Below are 22,697 nucleotides of genomic sequence, written 5' to 3' on the forward strand. Positions count from 1 at the left end.
ATCACTGCCCTGGTCCTGCTGGCCACACTATTGCTGATACAGGCCAGGATGCCGTCGGCATTGTTGGGCACCTGAGCACACTGCCAGCTTGTATTAAGCCAGCTGTTGAGCAAAACCATGCCACAGTCTATGTACAATATCCTATTTTTTACCAAATGCTAGAATTGTAGACGAAATATGATCTGTATAGATTATTCAAGTAGGTTAAGGTTTTTTACAGTAATTCCCACAACTTACCATCATATACTTAAAGAGCTTCTAGAAGATTTATTTTGTAGTATTTTTCTCAATTGAAGCTTAGACTGTTGGGTTTTTCTGTTGAGTTTTCTCAGGACATGTCTGTGCAGAAGTGAGCACTGTGAGAAAGGCATTAGTGCACTGACCCTGAGCTGACCTATTGCTGTGCTGTATGGAGCATCTGATCAGCACGGTGGGTTGCCTGTAGCATGCTGAATCGCTCCACAGGAGACTGACCATGGGAGCAATCTCTGTGCTGTCAGACAAGGAAACACTAGCTAAAGAAGTGAGACTACATAATTCTCTAGGCCACAAAATAAAAACTTCAAGTGATCAAAGTTGCTGGGATATCCTGAAGGGACGAACACAGCCTTCTCCCACCCATTGAACTGCAAATGTTCACAGAAAGAAGACAAGGAAAAGGTCCCTTATCCCCAGAAGCTGCAACTAAAAAAGCCCTAAAGATCTCAGCTGAAAAAGTAGATTTTCAGATTCACATCACAGCAGGGACATTAATGATGTGTCACTACGATACTCAATGAAGCAAACACAAAACTGCAGCATCATAGTTGGATTATTTTGTAGCTGTCTGTAAATGAAAGCATGAGATAGCTTACCAGGTTTAAAGGCTGAGCTATGAGAAAAAAGCTTTCCAGAGAAAAGTCAGACTTCAGTACTTTACAATGATTACACTAAAATACAGCTACCTGTATGTATGTAGGTACCTTGTATGTTACTACTTACTTTGCTGTATGTATATTTAGCCAAGAAGTAGTTCTCCTTTTCAGTAATATCTGTCAGAACACAGAGCAAGGAGGGTTGGTATCAAAACAGGGATCAAAATCCATAAGCAATTCACTTTAGTTGTAGTGAGTGTCTAACATCAGACTAAGATGATTTGTGGGCTATTTAATCTCTTCCTCTAGTCTTCTTCGGGTGATCTTAGGGAACACGACATGAGCGATTGCCCTCTCTAGCAGACCAGCTGTTCCCAGTGCCACACCTCTCATATCAAAATGCTGACTTCAAAGGCAATCTGCTTTTCACCTCTGTAACGCTCAACTTAGGGTCAGCTCTCCAGTTACTTCTAGCAGGAGGCAGTGCCATTAGACTGCTGAAAAGGCGGACTGAGGAGAGCCCTGTACACAGACACTGCTTCACAGTGGGGGACCAGGCTTACCGATTGAATCAGCATCATCCCAGAAGAGAGACCCAGAAGCTTCTCCTTGTTCATCCTGAGCAGTAATGAGCCCAAATGGGTTCAGACAGCTGTTGACAAACACATTGAGAAGCGTCAGTACAAACTTGTGGGTGCTGTGCCTTCCAAGTTATTTAACAAAAACTTCTGGACATAATTAACTCCAATTTTAACGTTACAAAAAAGGCCACGATAGAAGAATGACAACCATGCTCACCTAAAGGGCTACTGAAAAGATGATGAAAACTTTGCCTTGCCTTGTCCCACTGAAGTGTAAAATTCCCAGCTTTTGAGTGCTCATGTGAACAAGTTTCCCCTTCTTTAGTGGCCTTAATGGATGAAAACTGGGCAGTCTGGGTGACAACTGGTCACCAGTGCTACCTTACTATGGTTTGGATTGGTTGCTGCACAGCGCTGTTCCCTTCCTTCCCTACTCACATTAGCTTCTGAGCGTGGTTCAGACTTGAGACCAATATATTACCCATTGGCATGGGGAAATCATTTTCCTCAAAAGAGATTTGAGCTTTTCCATCTTGCCCATGACATTTGATAAATTGATCCAAGGAGAAAAGTTTTGCATTTTCCCCTTGCATATGTTTAATTTTGAATGACTGACAGCAGGTCGGCGTGGCAGTAAGAGGTGCAAAAGCTTTTCTGAGCCTAATCACAGAGCCAGAAGTAGGTTTCAGTGGTGCAAACAATGATGTGCGTCATCTCTAGGGTGACTTCTCCTGATGTAATGGAGTGAATAGTGGGATAAAAATATTATTCTTATCGCCGGGGATGGCAGCTGGGAGCTGCAGATAGCCTTTCTTCTGCACTCTCTTTTGCACTTTCTTTTGATTGTTTTTTTGGCTATCTGTGGGTCTGACCAGCACTGTGGTTGTTTGATGATGACATTGATGACGTCATTACCTCTTAGTAGTGGTTGTGGCTGGTGCTTGTTCTGGCAGGATGTAGCATCCATGGATGAACAAAGGGATCTTGCTCAAAGGGGCAGCCGCGGTAGCACAGTTCTTGTTCCAGGTACTTGGCACTTTATCACCCTACTGCAAAAATCAATGCAGTTAGAAAAACGCAAATCCAGGAACTATATATTGTGACCATATAGCACTGAGAAAGACACCAAGGGGTACATTTTCATGTCAGTTACATCAGTGAAAATCCAAACAAAAAAGCGGATTTCAGGGGTATTATTCCAGTTCCTTTTTTAACATGAAAGAGGATCTAGCCCCTGCAGTTATGCATATGCATGAGACAGAAGCACCATGAATGAAAGACAGCAAATCGTCTTTAAAAATGGTATCATTATTCCATATGCTGTGAAAAAAAAAAAACCTCATCAAGATACTGAGCAAAAAGCAAAAGAAACTTCTGCTTCCTCTTTTAATGTATATGGAGCCTGTCACATTTCAGTTTAAGGTAAGTGATTTCTAATCATTTGGGAATGTAAACTGTAGATTTTCTTCTCTTTGAAGGACAAGTCTTCCCCTTTCAAAAAGTAATTACAGCATTCAATGAGTGAAATTCGTATATGTGTAGACAATCAGCATTAAGTTCTCTGCATTCTTCCTTTCTGGTTTAATGCCTCAAAACCAGGTGTAGGCAGGGCTTACATCCAGAGTAGATAACAGGAAGGCTTTGCTATTGCCCTCTGTAAATGGTAATTATAACTTGTGGTAAGTACCCAACCTTGGTTTTGGATGAGCACCATGTGTATGGCAAATATATGCCAAATGCTTTCCGAAAGCTCTCAGCATCAGCCTAACTACTCCTGTTGAAGCCAACACTGGTCTTACCCTGCAGATTGCAGCAGAGCATGGTTAGGTTGAAACTGAGCATTTTTGGAAATGCAGTACTGAGTATGGTGTTTGAAAGGTCAAAACTTGCAGTCCCTGAAACTAGAAGAGGCTGACGTTTTCCATGGAGCAGATTGTTCTGCATCTCTTGGAAGCATCTTTTGGAGGGGAGCCTCACCCTGCTCTCTAAATATGCCTTCTGTCAAAAGTGATGCATGTGCAAAACTGCATGCACAAAATGGTTTGCAGCATGTTCTCAGGAGTACGACTCAGGTTTTGTCTCTGTTTCTATGCAGGGAAGTGTATCAGTACAAGAATTAAAACATGCAATAAGGGGCGGAGAGGGAAAGAAATCTTGACAGTTTCATGATTTTCTAGGCTGCTCTTGAAAATTCAGTTCTCTGTGCCTTAGAGCTTTACAAACCAAAAATAGAAAATAAAATGCTACTGAAAGCTGTGTAATTTACTCTCCCAGCTAGCCTGGTGTAGACTTTTTGTGCTCTAGTTTTCTTAAACACAGATGCTGAGGTAAAAATACTGCTGAACATTGCTAAAAGTTATTTTGCTGGAATTGCACCATTTTAAATTATGTAAAAAATGTAAGAAACTGAATGTTAGAAATACATATGGTGTAGTAGTCAAACCATAGTGCTTCAGGGAAGTATACATCTGCAGATCTTGCTCCCTGTGACTGTTATAAAGTGATTAAAGTCTTTTTTCTTTTTGCATTTCTGAGATTACATTAGCTTTATTGTATTTGTGCATGGAGAGATGTATGCTGGATATTCTAATAACATCAAATCTTAGATATTACAGCTGAATTATTATCATAGCAGTGGACTAGTGCTGGCTAATCTATAACGCTAAACAGATGAGCCTATGCTATTTGGGGGGTTTTACTGCCATTCTGTGGGATGAGTCAATGTTATATGGTTATTTCCATCTAGTATATAGCTCTGTGTCTTACCAATGTAACTGGCCTATGTGCACTCCTCTGACATCTGAGCGATCCCGCTGAGGTGTACAGCAGCCTTCGCAAGACAGGACTTCACATGTGATGACGGAGTGGGGGGACACCACTGCTCTGTGCTTCTTGCACCATTCCTATTGCAGAAACAGGCAGAGAGTAAGGTCTGGCAAGTAGGATACACAGATATTTGTCCTCTTCGCAGCAATTTAAAGTTGGAGATAAATAATAATAAATAATGTGCTGCTAATTGCACAATTGCTCTACTTAGTTTTGCAGCCTGCACTGTATCATATTGCTGCAGGGATGAAATCACACTAAAGGCACTTTGAATTGATAACTCTAGGAAAAGCTGGAATCAAAACATACTTCCTTTTTTGTCACAAGTTGCTTACTCTCACAAACAGATTAATTTTGATTCTTAACATAGATGTCTGCCCCTTCGCAGAATTGTGGTCAACCCCCAAGATCTACCCAAGGGAGCAGGTGGAGCATGAAGAGTAAAGGTGGAGGAGAAGAGTTTAGGCAAACTTACCATTCAACATTTTAGGGATTTTGACTATATATGTATGTATAAACCAACAGTAAGAAATAAGTGATTTATTAAAATATGCAAATCTCACATTAGAATATAAGAATTGCTAAACTGGAAATTTGTCTTGTCCTGCGGCCTGTCTTTACCATTCGACATTTTAGGGATTTTGACTATATATATATATGTATAAAACAATAGTAAGAAATAAGTGATTTATTAAAGTATGCAAATCTCACATTAGAATATAAGAATTGCTAAACTGGAAATTTGTCTTGTCCTGCGGCCTGTCTCTCGCAGTGGGCAGCGCTAGGTGTTTAAGGCAAAGTGTCCTAGTGCTGCAGTAAGGAAGGCTGGGGTAGTTTGCTCTGTCTGTTAGATCTTACCAGCTGTTTAACAAATAAATTGATAAAGCGCCTTGAAAACTTGAAGGAAAAACCCTACTAAGTCAAGATGCCCCTCTCTCTGTATTTTCTCTGCATTATTATGACAACCCTGGATATTCTGGTCTGCAGAGAAGTGTGTAACTACCATCTGAATCGTGATGAATGTTGCCTTCATGACTCCCTAAATAACAAGCCAGTGTGTAAGGCAGTCCGCCATTTTAATTTCACTGGATGTCTCCCTTGCTCACACCCTAGGACTCAAGGAGTGAGGGGAAAGCTGTCCCTGACCCAAAGGGAAAGCTGTCCCTGACCCAACTTCTCTAGACAAGCAGGTGCCATGCTGCAGTTGGACACAGTCACTGCTGGCCTGCAATGCCACGGTGAGGGGCTTACAGCTCACCTCTGCCCCTTGCCCCGACAGATGGAATAAGCCCTGGCTGCCACCTCTCTCCCACCGCAAGACCCAGCAACGTGCTGCCTCCAAAGCTCGCTTCTCCCATCAGGCCACAGGCACCCAGCCTTCCTTTTGTGCTGCAGTCCCCCCCAAAACCTTAGGAACCCCTTATCTAGACTCCCTATCATTTCATATATCCTTATCATGTTCCCTTTCATTCACTTCTCTGCAGGAAGCGCCCCCCCAGCTTGTCACCCTCTCTTCATGGGAAGGGGTGTCTCACATCTTTCATCATCTTGCTGGTCTGAGACCCTGTGAAATCTCCTTGTTAGTCATCACCTATTAGAAACCTGGGAGAGTCTGAAGATGAAGGACTGACAAGTGAAGCACCTCAGAGGAGTCAGAATGGTTTTAGATGCAGGAATAAGAATTTCAGTTTAAATTCACAGAGGCACAAGAGCTGGTTAAAAAAAGGTGACTAACAGTGGCCTGTTTATATGTTTGATCAGCAGCAGCAGCTAGAAAATGTACCAGATATTTTGGTAACATTCTGATCACACACAGCTCTAGGATACATCACATGTAAATATTTAGCTCTGCTCAGACCTATCTTTCTGGTGCTGTCAGCAGTCAGTGGTGGCGAAAGGAAAAAAAAACAACCCTTGCTTCAGCTGAGCAGTGAAAGCCCTGACGCCAGTGCCATGCCCAGCACAGCCATAGGAAAATGCTGCTTTTTAAAACCTGTCATATTAGCAGCTAACATTGTCATTACCGTTTCTGTAATGGCTGCGTTTGCTCGTGATGCTGGGAAACTCCTGTCGCAGCCCTTGAGACGCTGCAGTTCCAAAATGCTGTGGGTGAGTGGTAATATGGAAACCAGTTTGCTTTAATACCTGCGTGTTTCTTTCTTCCTAGCTCGACAATTACTGCTCTGTGTGTGTCCTTGGAGGGAGCTGTCAGCTCAACAGCAGGAGCACACGAAGGGCAGCATCCAGCCTGCTTACCTCCATTTGGTGCTTGGAGTAGCAGGGAAATGCCGTGCCCTCACTTTCATCCTCCCACTTCAAGCACTGGGCAGCTCTGTACTGTCTGTGCTGCTCAGAAATGTTCTGCAAGCTTTGACAGTGGAGGGAAGAAATGGGTGGATATGAGCAAACATGCCCTAAATGTCATTCAAAGCCCTAAGCGCAGTTCATTTCTTTTATTCCAGTATGATGGCATTTTTTAATTACAGTACTTGCCTCTTGAAGAACGGGAGCAATCATAAAAGCAAGTCCCCAAAGGAAGGCAGTATCTATTCCATGAGTCTGCTGATCAGAGGTAAATCTAGTGTTCAAAGTGAGATACGAAATGTTAATTCACATTTTTATAGAACTTGCAGAATATTTTGATATCACTCATTGCGACAAGAAATCTGCTTCCTCAAGACATCCTTCAATAAGGCCAAATATTTTTCCTGGTTGAAGGAATGCCAAAAGCTGTGCAGAAATTCAGAAATTACAGTAGCACCTACTATACTAGAGCAGACGAGAACCCTCACAAAATGCTGGAGCTGATTTCTTTTCAGAATAGCAGCAGTGGGAAAACAATGAATTTAATTTCTGTCCAGTGGGTTCAGAATTCATCGAGGGAGCCAAAGAGCAGGACAGGCACCAGGATCAGGAGAGGGAACATGGAAGAATAAAACTGTGTTCTAGGATCTAAAGCATTTGTGAAAATTCTTGGATTTGGCTTCCCACACTTTTTGCAGATTTAAATTAGAAATCTTTTGCAGGACAAACACAAAGCAACATTCATACATATTGTGCTTTTTAGCTGCCTTTCCTGAATGGATGAAAACTTATGGAATTCAGTCCATTTTATTCAATGCATTAAAATCATTTTGGATTCTGATCATGTCCTCCAGAGTACTTACAGTCCCATTCGCCTGGCATCATCTGCCAGCTTGGGAAAAGATCTCTTTTCCACCATGCATCAGCTAATGAAAATATTAAATAGCACCTGGCAAAGAGGAAAGATCCTCCCCATCTCAGGAACTGCCACTCATCTGGCATAAAATTATTGAGAATTTAAATAGGCTTTCAATCATTTGCAAGCCTATCTCCAAGGAAATTTGTAATGCATCTTTGTTCCCCAGTTAGCTTGTAAGAATGTCACATGGAGCGTGCCCCAAGCCCTCCTAAAATCAAGGCACCTTGTACCTCCTGCTTTCTCCTGCTCCTCTGCCCCCTGTCCCCTCCAACAGCCCTGCTGCTTGACAAAGATGGCAACTGGGATGGTTTACCATCATTCATTTTTGACAAATTCACACTAGTTGTTGCATAATAACGTGTTATTCTTTAAGGATGTGCAAATTATTGGTTTAAAAAATTATTTACCCTGTCTGTTTAACAGACTTTGCAGCTGCCCTTGTCTAAAGACAGGTTTCTGTTGTACGGTGGCCAGAGCAGAGTGGCTCAGTGTCGGTGTCCTGCTCTGACAGCCTGCCTGCTCGGGGGGCGTAGGCATACACTGCACCCAGCCCAGGCTTGCAGAAATTACCCAAACGAGCAAAAACACCTTGGCAATAAGAAGACATCTATTTGGTGTTTGGATTTCTGAAATATTGCAGGTTTAGGGGAGTCCATGGAACTCAGAGAAAAAAAATGTTCCTGAAGGCATGCCTCAGGCTCTGCCTGAAAGAAATCTCCATTTATTCAGTTTCTTTTTCTGTCAAAACCCGTAGCTCTTTTGGACACCATAATCTTGGTCACTATTGCATTTTAACGTAATGCCTTGCAAATATTTAAAGTGGGGTGTGGTTTTTGATGAATTACCTTGTCTTAAAGTTTTAGAAATATAAAACATTAGTTTTTCTTGTCATCTCAATATCTTCTCTGTATTTTTAATTTTGCTGTAATAAAATTATAACACTGATTCAATATACTTTGTTGTGGGAGATTTCAGGAGAAAAAGCTGATCAAGAAAATATGGCAAAAGAGAAGTCAATCTTATTGGCACATGGAAACAAGTATCTCACTGTCTAACTCAGCACTCTTTTCTCTTGCAATTGTAGCACCCATGAGCACAAATTCAGCAAACAAATGAACTTTCCCATTTTGAAAATATAAGCCACTAAGCCACATCTATGATCTGTGAAAGGTGCTTAATTCCATCTACATGTTTCCTATAGTTATATGCTGACCTCTCTTCTGTCTTATTTTTCCTGTTTAGCCATTAAGCAGATCTTTCCCTTCCAGTAAAGGATTACCAGCTCCCAGGCTTTTTGGACAGCTGAGCTATTGGCACCTCTGTTTCACGGAGTCAAAGCCTCAGAGGCACCTAAAATGCTTATAGGAATCTACTGGGATGTTGTTCTTGTTTGTTGTTTGAAAAGAGCACCTAAATATTTGAAATGAAATGAAAAATTTGAAATGACCACATGAAATAGCTATTGCTTGGAGACTCCCTGCCCAGGCAGAGTAGTTTTCATGGTGAGGCTTGTGAACTCATAAAAAACCGGTACAGGTTTTTTAGCTCTCCTTTGTATTTGATGCAAGTAAGGGAAAGGTTTGATGTAAAATTCCATCACCTGTACATCAAAAATTCTGTTTCACTTCTCTCTGTTTCTAAAACCCACATTTCTGCTCCTGTTAGCATCTGGGTCACTTTCGTTACTTGAGCAGACTCACTAAACCAATGAATATTAATTAGAAATAGTAAGAAATGCTCATTAAGTAACAATAGGAACCAGAATTAACTAATAATAGTAAGAAATACTTTTAAGCCATTTTAGGATCTATCTATGGCAACATTAGCAAATGATGTGCCTGCTAGGATGGAACCTGGGTAGTGAAACAGTTTGTGCTGATCTCCTGATGCCTACACTCCCTACGTGCATTTTAGAGGTTTTATTTCCTAGTAATCCCAGTCTGGTCCCACTGACCAAACTCCCATCAATGGCTGGAGTGCACCTTTCGGCTCAGTTTCACCCAACAGAAGTCTCCGCTGGTGCATCTGAAACTGCTCTACAATTCAAATCAAAGCAAATTTGGAAATTTGCTAATGTAGATGTGGCTCAAATAGAGTACAAGTATTCTGAGAATGGTCAGAAAGGCAGCTTTAACATCACTAAACTAATTCTGTATTAGCACAGTTCAGCTAATATTAATGCCAAAATGAACTTGGTCATTTCCAATATAAACACAAATCTCATTAAGCAAAAATAGAGCTAAAATAAATGCTTGAAATAGCATATAGCCCCTTGTAAGATATGAGTATCTATAAAACTCCTTAATGTAACCCAGTTAAATAAGGTAGCAGAGTAGGAAGGGGAAGGATACTGCTTTTAAAATTTGTCAGTGAGCCATTAACGCTGAGTAGGCAAAACAGGTTTTGTGCATACCCTTTCCATACTCGAATGGCCTGCACTTTAGTGTAATCTCAGTTTAATTTGCAAAAAATGCCTTACCCTTTAACCCAAATGTTTTTAACCTAAAGGGAAAAAGAACATTAAACAGTCCACAACGTGGCCTGCACCAATGAGACTAAATTGTGTCGGAGCTTCGGGCAGTAGCCTTTCATGCGTATTATTTGCACTCCTTTTGCTCAAGTCTTTGCATAAAGCATTCTGAAGCAGAAAATTTACCAAAAGCAGGTAAAAAGCTAATTAAAAGATGCTGAGAGGGAAACTAAACCTCACTTTGATTCCTGCTTCTTCCAAACAGAAAAAATGAGTTATTCCAAAAATCTGAGGTCATGTTTTCCAAGGGGTTTTTCAGTTGATATTTATTAATCTCAGTTTTGCACCTGCTTCCACACTCAAACATCTCTATCTGTGTTTTTTCTGTGCAATTTGTGGACACAGATGTGGATTTCATACATAGCATGCAGATGCAAGTGCTAAATTGGAAAATGCAAATGTTGTGGATGATTGGAAAATGGAGACTTCTCTGTATGAGGCCTTCTTGGCATTCTGGACCAGAATACAGATTTCATAGATTTTATTCAAATACAGAAAATGCAGGTATGTGATTCCTATTTTTAAAATAAAAAAGAACTGCATACTTGCCTAAGACAAGAAATTTTCAGAATTCTCCTTACTTAGATTTTTTTCACTGGAAACAAATATAGGTTATACTTTAATGACAATCTATTGCATATATTAAGAGTTATTTTTGTGCATATAATTTGATTAAATTTCATTGTAAAACAGGTTTCTTTTAAGAGAGAGTATGCAGTAGTATTACTGTGACTATTCTCAAACAGATATTACCTAGTTTACACATTGAAGCTCAACTACTTTTGTGGGTAAAATATGATAAGAATTAGAGACTCCAAACTCACTTGTGCATCACTGACTGCACCACCATGTTTCCGTGAACATGAGACTCGAAGAACAAAGTGTATAAGCATGGCAGCAGTGAGTATCCGATCTGAAGCATAGTGCGAGGTATTTGGCAAACTCTTCTCCGAACGGTGCTAGGTCTTGTTCCTGTCAAGGAAAAGCTTTGGTTTGTACTGAGCATTGTAACTAGGGACTGGAAATTCAACAGAGAACCTGTGTGCAACCTACGGCGAGCTGTGGCTGACATAATGCTATCAAGTGAATGTTTAAATAAGAAAAAGCACTGATTTGCAAACTGGAAGGTGTATGAAGAACAACATCCATTATCATCAAACTAATAGTTGTATAAAACTTTTCAGCTTGAAAAATTCGAGTGAGTTCAGAGAGAATGGGCCCCACTGTGGTGTATGTGAGTTGTCTGCAACTGCCCCTAACCTTGTGATGGGAGGGGAGCTGGGGTTTCATGTCTGTGCTCGGGAACAGACACACTGTCTCTAGAAATTAATTTATCCTGGAGATGCAAGACCTCTGGGACAGAGAAGGTGAAACACAGGAAAAAGGGAAGACTGATAATCTGCAAAGCAAAAGCAAAAGCATAATTATGTTGGCCAAGAACATAAAGGCAAGTCTATTTAAAAGTAAAAATAAATTCATGGCCCTGCTGAAGCCAACAGGAGTGACCGAAGTCACTGTGTGCAATGGGGAAAACATTTCATCCATATAAAGAAACTTGATTTCTCCTCCTGTGCCCACCATTTTAGGATGCCCTGACCAAGGGGACACCTACGCATCAGCAGTGCCCCTCGTCTTCTCGCTGCCAGCGATGCTCTCCTGGGAGAGAGGGCACGCATACTGGATCCCGCCGTCAAAAGGGCAGCTTTAAGCACTCTGTCTACACTCGTCGGCTCCTTCTGGTCTACTTCAAGGCATCCTTGACTCTCCCCTGCGATGGGATATGGAGCACATAGTCCAGGGCAGTGCTGATACGGGAAAGAGCTACATCTCCCTTAATTACTCCTATGCGACCTTCTCCAGCGCTAAACTGAGCCAGCTGACGAGTCACACAGCTCCCTGTCTCCTTCACAAAATTTTTCCATAATACTCAGTTTTCTCATTAAAATTGAAGAATGTATGATTAATTCCAAGGATAATGAAACATAAAAGGATCAGAAGTAACAAAGTTTTTTATATTACCTAGTGCTTTTCAGACAAGAAAAGTATTAATTAAACCATTTGAAATCCCCAATGGATTAGGCAAAGTCGATATTTAAGATTTTATTTTAATACTAACTTAATATTAATTAAACTCAATATTTAAGTTAAATTTCTCCATTATTATGTTTACATCAGAATTAGACACTGATAATATTTCCTCCTGGCTCTGATCTCCAAAGCATCCATCTACTATTTCAAAAATTGCACTATATTTTTACCAGTATTCTGACACTGTACAAATATTGCTTAAGTTCACGAAAAAAACCAGTCATACCTCTTCAGTGATGCTGAGTCACCCAAAATGCCTTGTTCTTTTCTTTCAGTGAACACAATAGTTTAAAAGGATTTAAGTAATCCTATAAAACCAAATGTGTCTTCCATTACTTCTGTCATTCACTCAACACTGAGTTGCAGCTCCCATCACATAGATCCATTGCCGTCTTCCTGCTTATTAAATTGTGCATATGCGATTAATACCCCCTCACCTGGTCAGACCCTGTTTGCATGCTCAAAGGGCCAAGCAAACATATATAGACAAGATACCTCTAATTTTAGTGGAGAGGTAAATAGAAAATATTTATCAACAGCAGCTGCTAACACCTCACAGACATTTGTATTCCTAGAGAGAAATATCTCGGCATATCTCAGGGATCTATGGGGTAATTCCTGACTCTCTTAATGACAGCACTATAGCTTATTATTCCTGCATTTGCCTAGTTGCTGAATGTCCATCATACTTTCATCCAGAGACAGAGGCCTTTCTGGGGGTGTAAATGTTGCAACATTTTGATGATGCAACTTCAAAGAAAACTGAAGGTTAGCTAATAACCTGAGCTCCAGCATTGCATGGATCAGTTTACAGATGAAAAAAAAAAAAAAAAGAAAAGATGACATCTGTTGAACTAGCAGAATCATTTCATCACAGTTGCAGATAAACACAGTGTACTTACAAAGGCTGCAAGACCTTCAAACTGTTCATAGTTAGAAACAACCTGATACTTCAAGACTTGTTGCAGATAGAAAGGCCTTTATGATAAGTTGAAGCCAGGGCATGGGTCTGGACTAAGACTGCACTTTTTCATTCTTCTCATAGGCTCGTTGACCTTTTTTAGTCTTTGTTGCTTCTTGGCTGATAATGCTGTAGCTACCACTGGCTCTCCTTGGAGGTCTCACACGTTTGTCTGGAGTTTCTAACTGTGAAATTTGCTTTTAAACAGCAAAGATGGTGTATAATGCCCTCTATTCCCTTCCTGCAATACCTATTATAGTTACAGAAGTACTGAAATAGAAATTGAAGTAAACAAGAGAGTAGGAAGATGTGCTGACACTCACTGGCTCTTAAATAAAACCTGGGCTTCAGTAGATAAAAGATGGAGGGGATGAATCTTACCAACAGTTTGGGAAGACCGTTTTCTGTCATTCAAAGTATGCGGTACATATTTCTGCATGGCTTTTGATTGTTAGATACTACATATTTTTCAGCATTTCTATGTCATCTTTACATTATGGATGGGAAAAATTTACACTTCACCATGTAATTCCTGCTCTCAGTGCAGCACTTCTTTTCACCCGCTGCTCCAGTTTACCCAAGAATGGCAGGTTAATTTCTGAGAAAGTAATAAAAATCACCGTCATCATTACTGTAATCATAAACTACAGCTTTGTGTAACTTCATTTACTTATGCTATTTCCCTCTGCATTGTCATTTCTGGAATATGGACAGAAAGAGCCAAGCTGCATCCAGCGCAAGCAGAGTTTGTAGGTAGTGTTATAAACCCACAGATATCAGCACCCATCTAAAGAAAAAGTAAAATCATTGGATAAGTGTTTGTGATTGTGACTGAGGCCCAAAAATGAGAAACTATGGAAGTTTATTAAAAATAATTTTTGGAAAGAGATACCTATTTCTGATGACTTTATAAGAATGCTCCATAATGATACGAATTTTTCTGGGACTGAGATTGTTCTGGCTCCCAGAGAATTAACATCACTGTGGAAGATCTGACCATATTTCAATAATTCTACAAATTCTCCAGCCCAGCTTGCAAAAACAGAAATATATGGACAGACCTCAATGATAGAATATATAACATAAAGATATCGGGTTTGGATGGCATGCAGTGATTTAATTTGAATCTAACAGTGCTATTTTTGTTTCTCTTCAGCCAGCCAAGATTGATGACATTTATCTTTTTTTAATCTGCAGTTCCTTATGTTGTGGAGGTCGTTACTGCTGGCTGTCTCAAGCAGCTTATTTCAGAAAACATTTGAGTTAATTTAAAGTCATATTGTGTATGAGCCAGCAACTGCCTGAAGGACACAGGACTTACGTAGGGGATGCCAAAGAGTTTGAATTTCAGGATTCCAATGATCGGACTGGTGCAGGTCCTTCCACCGAGAGAAGTTGTCACTCAGCCAGTGACCCCCGTGCTTCCCACTGCCAACAAATGTAGACCAACTCAAGACAAAAGCTCCCTTTCCAGTTGCCTGCTGGGCAACAGTGCGAAGAAATGCAACAAGGTCATTAAAAATAAGAATGGTAACTGAAAGAATCGTATGATCAATCTGAGCTTTCAGGCTCAATTTTATCTGAAGGGGTGTTAATCGTGATACAAATGTTATTGTGGTCCTGAGTCACATGAAAATGTGGCTGCAGAACTGCAAATAATGGAAAGTTTTACTCAGTGGCCAAAATAAAAAACTAAAATCTAAATCTAAACCAAAACAACTTGTTTCAGATATTTTTAGTCTTCCTAAAAAATAATTTGTGTTTAATTTATTCTCAACAGTGTCTCAAACTGAAAAACTGAAACATAATTTCCTTTACATTTACACTTAATTTAGTGTCCTACAGATTCCTAAAAAAGTACAGTATGTATTTTTTTTCAGTGCAGAATTTATTTAGAGGTTTGTATTGGCAAATAAAGTTCTAATATCCTGGAATTAAAAGTAAAAAAAAACCAACAAAACAAACCCACATCAAAACAGTATCTCAACATCTTAAAAAAAGAAATAATCAATATAGAAATCAAAAACATAATCATTCAAAATGTCACCCCGTCTTTGTAGTATTTCCTCTGGTTTCCTGTCATTGTTTGATATATGAGGTTTCATTACAGAATTAGTGGTGTAATGAATTTTTCCTTGCCTTTTGAAAATTTTGCTGCATCACCAGAAAATCAAGGAAATGCAATATGCCTTATGAACAAATGTTATAAAATTCCTCAACATAGGATAATCTCTATATGTAATTACATATTGCAATATTATATATTGCAAGAACTCAAATTCAACTTTGCTTTAATACGATTTGGGCAACACAACGTAGATTCTTTGGGAAATCCTAGTGTGAAATATTAATCATGTTGTTCACCATCCACCTCCTTCTCCCTTTCCTTAATGAGAGTTGATCAAGAGCTTTTTCATCCCTATTCATAATGGCCAATATTTGGTATTGGTTCTGTAATGGTACAGAGCCTTTAAAATGCTTCAACATTTGTTTCTGAAGCAAAAAAAACAACAGCCTTCATGCAAGCCTAAACATGTTACCCTTATGGGCTGTATGCAGGAAGAGGTGCAATTCTTGAACCATGCTGGACATACTGGTTCTGGGTTGTAGGTGCACTGCTGGGCCCAATAACTGCACAAAACTTCATGTGCTTTGTATAAACGGCATTTTGGAGCCATTTCATGGATGTCCTGAGTTCGAGTCCTCTCCTCTGGCCATGCGGTACAAGTCTTTGGCTCCATTTGCAAATGCAGGTGCTAATGAGTGTAACATCGGATCAGCACAACTATGACCCAGAGCTCCATAAACAATTTGCAACAAATAATTTATTGAATAAATTTCAGTCTATTGTGTACCATTGCTGAACAGGTCCTAATGTTGTCAAATGTATTTGTTGGTTGAAATTATTTACAGAATACCATGTGCAAATAACTCTTGGCGTTAAGCTATGCACAAGCTGATAGCTGCTAGTTCATGCATCCAAATTCAAGCCATTTGACATGGTTCAGATGACACATTTCCTATTCTCTGGCTGCATTAGAATAATTCTTAGAAATATTTTTTTATACTATTATGAACTTGTCATTCGTTTTCAGTGAATATCCTGCAATTGATGCTGGTTTGCTAAATATTCCTGTCAGTAGTTTAATTTAGTGTATTATTCGTGAAGAGTGAATGCAGAAAGGGTATACAGCCAGCCTTGAAAAGAAATGTGTTTGAGAAATCCAAATGAATATGTATGAAAAATTCTTTACCAAAGTTTTCCAGCTTTGCAGCGAATCCGGCCTCTGCTTATGCTTTTGGTGGTGTTGCCAGCCTTGAAAGACTCTCTACATTTAGCTGAGCAAAATTCATGTTTCTTTTGGAAGGAGCCCTGGAAGAAAGCCCTGCAGGAATGGGGAAGGTTCACAGCCTTGGGGGAGGCTGCAAGGAGCTGTGCAGCGGTGACCGTCCCAACGGCGTTGGTCTGGTTAGCGCGGCCGGCACAGTGTGCGTGCTGAAGGGGCTGGGGCAGATGTGCAGACACACAGAGCTTTTCCTGCTAAATTCACAGGGTTTGTCTCAGGCAATTTGCTTTACTGGCATAAAGCCTGAATAAAATTAAAAAAACAGTTGAAGACAGACAAATGCAAAGTCTCTATTCAAACAGTGCTACCAAAACAGCGTATGGTTGTGTAGACCCCAGTGTTCAGAGGACAGATCCTGGTGGAGGGATCAGTCATGGGAGGATCTTTGATGAGATTGGGCTGTAGGGCCCCAAAACCATGCTAAGTCTCATGCGTCCTAGCTGGGCTGGGCAGCCAGCGAGGCCCAGGGTTCAAAGGCTTTCTGCTCCTTCCTTGAAAGCTGGACTGCACTTGAGTTAGACTCACAAAAACTGGCAAACTGCTTCTGATTTTTACCCAGTGCTTCCCTTCCCCCAGGCTTGGTGTATAAACTACAAATGCATCAACACCATAAGTAGGCTCGCTTGGCCATGTCCTCTGGATGCTATCACAATGCAACTGCAGAAAATGAGTGCTAAATACTGAAATAAGCCAGCACAAGGACCCCTGCTTTGGCACTCACATTACAGTATTAAACTCATCTGTGTTTACCTCAGTCTCTGCTGGAAAAGGCATGATTTGCCCATTTGATTTAATCCAACAGCTAGCTAGCTTTCCACTGTCACTCCAGCTTCACAGCAACAGTCTGCCTGTGCAAGCTAGTTCTGAGTGCTTCCCAGCTGCAAAATGAGTTTTACAGTAGCCGACAGCAACTGTGCTGCACTGCAGCTCTGCCCTCCTGGGCAGACTAAGCCCCAAGCCAAAATGCCAAACGCTGCCTGCCGGGAACCAGAGACAGCTCCAGGAGCAGCCGGGGGAGCTGCGTGGTCCGGATCCTTTGCTGGCACTGACAGAAACTCCTCTGCTTGGGCCACGGTAGCAAAGGGATGGAAAAATTCCCCTGACACCACGCAAGGCTGCTTCTGCAGCAGCTGCACCTGAGCTGCTCTAATGGAGGATAGGAACATTTTGCTCTAGTTACCCAAAAGCTGCAGCTAAAGAGTTAAGCCCTACATGTAGATCCTGATTTTAGCTAAGAAAAGACAATTTGGAAAAGATTCTGTTTCTTCTTCCAAGATTCTCTTTCCTTGAAACTTCCTACTAAATGACAAACAGTAAAATGAGTCACGGGGCTGTTTCTTATTAGATACTATCACAGATTCCCCAGGTAACATCAATGGCTTTTAAAATGTGTTTCAATCACATGAAATCTGCTTAGAAATACTTAGAAAACTTACTGGGAAGTTGGTGCTGTCTGTGACCAGCCAAAGAGAGTGTGTTACAATGCTCTCCAAGGTAATTCTTGCAGTTGGGACACGTCTTTTGCGCCAGGGAATGATCAGAAATGCCTGAGAATGATACAAAACACTGTAAAATTTTATACATCACAATTCAAATCTCTTCATATTTCTACTCATTTAGGGGTGAAAACACCAAAGAGGAAAAGCTGAAGGAGTGCCGGACCTGCACTGATGTAGCTGTGCAAGTTCCTACTGAGGCAGCGCTGATGTGGCTACTGCATGTAGCCGTGAATACCTGCTTGTAGACAGGCACATCTGTGCTCAGGAGGGTAAGAGGACTGAGGAAACAGTGCTAATTAATTTCAAGTTTTATGTCCAATAATTCAAAACATCTGTACAGATATCTTGTATTCAGTAATAGAAAGAAAATTTCTGCATCGCTAAATTAAGAATACATCTACATATTCTTTTACATAGCAACAAATTTTACCTAAGAGCAAAAATGTTGCAAGAAAAAATAAAAAAACAAAACAAAACAAAACAAAAAAACCACAAAACCAGAAATTCAGCCACCCAGGGAGCTTGTATGGTTATGTGAAATCAGAGACCTCAGTTTGCATATCACTCAGCTGCAGATGTAGGTAGGCAGCACGATTCTGCTCTATCATGACAAAATTCACACCTAAGCTCAAGTCTGTCCCCTCTCTCCCCCTCGGGCATCTAGGACTAAACGCCAGGAGGACTGATAGCACGGCCCCAAGCAGCGTTGTGAGCGGTGTGTGGGGAGGGCCGGAGTGTGCAGGGGAGCAAAAAGCCTGAGGTGCAGCAGTCCACAGGGTATCATCTGCTACGGCCTGATAGGCTGCACAGAAGAGAGCAAGGACAGACTATAACGGGTACATTCACGTGTGGATGGATTATGCAGTAGCTCTTTCTATCAGCAGGTCACAGGCAGTGGAGGCAGCAGTAGCTTTTTGCCTTCGGTAATAGTCAGGGGTAGCCCTGACATTGCTGGCACAGCACCGGTTTAGTTGAGCCAAGGGGAAGCAGTATGAGGCAAAAATTGACTGCACAGATGCTGCCTGGTCTTTGATCCCATATTAAGGAGATGCTGGCAAAGCCCATTTGGTACAGAGAATGTGATTCTCATCCCCTGCAGGTAACCTCCATGAAAATGCCATCTGAAGTTCGGCAGGAATTGGGCACGTCAGATGTTCAGTTTATACAATGGGTGTTTTTTTGGAGTTGAAAACGTTATAAAATCCTCTAAAAAAAAAGAAAGAAGGAAGAGTCTCAAATATTCTTCTTCTGCATGCTTAATTAGGTGCATGCACTATTGTAAATATTTCTCCAGAGGCAAGCAGTCTCATTGCCTAATTGCACTTTACTGTACGTTTGCAGTGCATTACTACAAAGTGCATTTCTCTGTACCTGAAACCCCATTAGCCTCTCTGCTCTGCTGTGCCACCGCAGCTGGAACCCTTGTGTTTGGATCTTTAGACACAAAGACTCCAGTGGGCCTGATCTGCATCAGAAATAATTTATAGGCAATTTCTAAGTAACTTTGGCTGATACGGCTTTGAAGAAGACACGCAGGTTCTGGGGAAAGTCACACTTAATGTCCCAGTGGCATTTAATTATTAGCCCCATAAAATTAAGGTGGTATATGAAAGAAAATGCTGCCACATGAGTCATATTTTCATGCTTCATTCTTATTCTGAGTATTTTGTGTTCTGCCTCAGTAATACTGATTATTTTACAATTGCATGTTAATCTTCAGTATAAAGTGTTTTATAGAAAATTGATTTGAAGGACATCTGGTTTTAGAAGTTCAAACCATGGCTACGTGTAATTGTGGTTATAATTTAAGTAAGGGGGCTGAAGGCTGCATTGACAAAAAGCCTGAGGCACTGAGAGTGGGATTCAGTCACCTGAGACAACAGTGAGCCCCCAAAACCCTGGCAACCCCAGGAAGGTCCTAATGTCTTGTTGGACTAAGCAGCTCAGGTCCCACCTCACACCTACACCATTAAGGGCTTAGGCAGCCAAGGGCATGCACAGTGTTGACATACAGTGGCATATAAATTAAAGCCCTTAAACACTGGTTGAAAATGGATCTCCTACACCTTGGAAAAAATGCCTCATGCTCCTGTCCGCAGAAGGGATACCAACACCGGAGAGACCTCAGAGCAGCCTTCCAGTACCTAAAGGGGCCTACAAGAAAGCCAGGGAGAGATTGTTTACAAGGGCAGGTAGTGAGGAATAAATTCTTCACCGTGAGGGTGGTGAGGCACTGGAAGAGGTTGCCCAGAGAAGCTGTGGATGCTCCATCCCTGGAAGTGTTCAAGGCCAGGCTGGATGGGGCTTTGAGCAACCTCATCTAACTTAAGGCAAAGGTGGAAATGTCTCCTCAGTTCCTGGGCTTTGGTCAACGACAAGACCCACAGGGCCAGTATACAACAGTCACAGTCAGCGGTTTCCCCACAAAGAGAGTAAACACCAAAGTCATGATTAAAAGCTTTGCTTCTGGTTTCAATAATTTACGATCTTTTTATAATATTTTGTTATGCTTTTGTTATGTTTATGTTTCTCTTGTATTCAGAGTGAAAATAAATGAGATTTAATAAATAAAATGAAGAATTCACATGACAGTACAACAGCCTGAAGGGAAAAAGGGGACATTTCCAATACTTCACTGTCAATAACTCATTTATATATCAACTTCCTGCTGCACATAGGTATTGTTCAAGTAGCTGGGCTTTCCTGGGGAAATGTTGGCTGGATTAATTGCCAGGACCACTGGCACTAATTGTATAGGTATCTTGCATTTTCTCTGATGTGGATCAGTTGCTCAGAGAATGGCAGGGAAGGCCATTTTTCTAGTCCTGTTACGAGGCAGCCACAGTGACAGAGGAAAGTGGCTTATGTTTGATACTCCACCAAAACTGAGCCAATGGAGTCTTGAATAAATATGTAACTGAATGGACAGAACAGGCAGGGAAAGATGGAAAATGAGAGGATGGAATTTTTTTCCAAGAAATAGCCTATCCAAGATTAAAAAAAAAAAAAAAAAAGATGATCAGGGAAACTTTACTTATTAGAAATGTAAGGAGGGTTATTGATAGCATTAACAGCACATCCAGGATACTGGTCTCTTAAGAAATTGGATGGTTCATTCATATCCTTTAATAAAGAGAGTAAGACACGTGTCAAAACCCTCATTTTCTTTTTTTTAAAAGAAGGGAGGGCAAATATAATGAGACATACAATCCAGATCCCATCGTAGTCATGGATATCCTTAAACTCAAGACACATCTGGGTCCACCACTCAACTGTCCTGGGGTTGGTGTAATCAGGAAACGTCGAGTCTCTGGGGGGGTCAGGTCTAGAGTTCACAGGTATAACTCATTTCTGTTACACAGCTGCTTTATCACTTTGAAGCAGCACTAAACCAAACGCATGAGAGAATTTAATAAACCAACCTTTCCAAGAGCAGGAGCCATCAGAGTTGTTCACCCAGACTCCCATCTCGTCTCCAAGATCGTAAGGCCTCTAAGTGCCCAGTTCTTCGTCCTTAGTTACGAAAGTATCCTGAAAACAATGATTACACTTCCATTATCAAAATCCCAAAGGTAACAATTACTTTTCTCTTTGTATGTTTTAGAAAAATTTGGATTATGTTCTTAATGCAGATTGCAATAATATTGGAAGAAAACAGCATTAAAATTTAATAAGAGTTGAGAGCACAAAATAATTTAGGAAAAGTTATTAAAGATATGTTACAAGTATTTATTGTATAAGGCAAAAGTGATGTGAAATTATTAAATACCCTCATGTTTATTTTTTCTGAGAAATTCTATGTTCAAATTATTTTGAAGAGTTACTAGATTTTACTTTCCCCCTTGCTGAGGTCTCTGCTTGGCAGAGCAGGTGCCACGCCGGGCATTCCCACACTTGGACACCTCTGGGTTTCCTCCAAGGCAATCCTCATTCCAGCTGCCTCAGCGTCAGCAGCTCAATGCTGGAATAACTAAAACTTCTTGAGAGACTTGAAGTTGGGACACATCCAACCTCAAAAGGACCTCATTAGCCCTCCCTTCAGATCCAACATCAGACAAGGGTGTTTTATGCCAGTCTGATGCAGAGTAACCCAGCTCATGCATGCCTGTGGGGCCATACATCTCTCTTCTCAGACAACCACAGCATTTTACGCCCCATAGCTCATCCTCACTGCCCCTTTCACTGCTTGGGGTGGTCACCACCTCCCATTGCTGCCAGTGGCATTGCCACCACCAGTTTCTCTGCCTCAGGATGGCCATCGGTAGCCACCAACCTCATCGAAAGTGAGCCTCATCTACTGGAGAAGATGGTGGCCCACCATGCCAGTAACCAATAAAGTTAGAAATACTTTGAGATACCAGTGAATGAAGAGATACTATTCAACTCCGCTCAGCAATCAACTGGGACTAAAAGGAGATAAATGCACTTTGCAGTATGTCCGTAATTGAGAGCAGCTATCTGTTTTGTGTTATTTAGAACAGAGGAAGACTGCATCCATGTCAGAAGAAGGGAATTCTTTACTTTTCTCTCAGAAAATGTTATTCACTCATGTTCTGCTTAAGGCAAAACCTTTCAGTTATGAAACACAATGGAGAAAAGCACCACTGAAGCAATTCTTTCATTCACTTATAGCTTGTGCAATAATTTAAGTGAACTTTAATTAAAATGTGATAGAAGTCTAACGAATAAACTTCTTAAGAACAAAAAATATCTGATCCCAAATAACAAATTTCTTTAAAGGCATGTTTTAAATCTCATTTTAATACCTGAATTAATTTGCCTGATTTA

The 22,697-nt window shown here is 40.8% G+C and overlaps 1 pseudogene; it reads right to left on the reverse strand.

Annotated features, from left to right (window-relative positions):
* Positions 1-981: 981 nt before the first annotated feature.
* On the reverse strand, positions 982-21,440 carry LOC104164461 (annotated as a pseudogene).
* Positions 21,441-22,697: the final 1,257 nt, after the last annotated feature.

The sequence above is a fragment of the Cariama cristata genome, unplaced genomic scaffold (genome assembly GCF_000690535.1).
Source record: "Cariama cristata isolate BGI_N322 unplaced genomic scaffold, ASM69053v1 scaffold4717, whole genome shotgun sequence".
Lineage (NCBI taxonomy): Eukaryota > Metazoa > Chordata > Aves > Cariamiformes > Cariamidae > Cariama > Cariama cristata.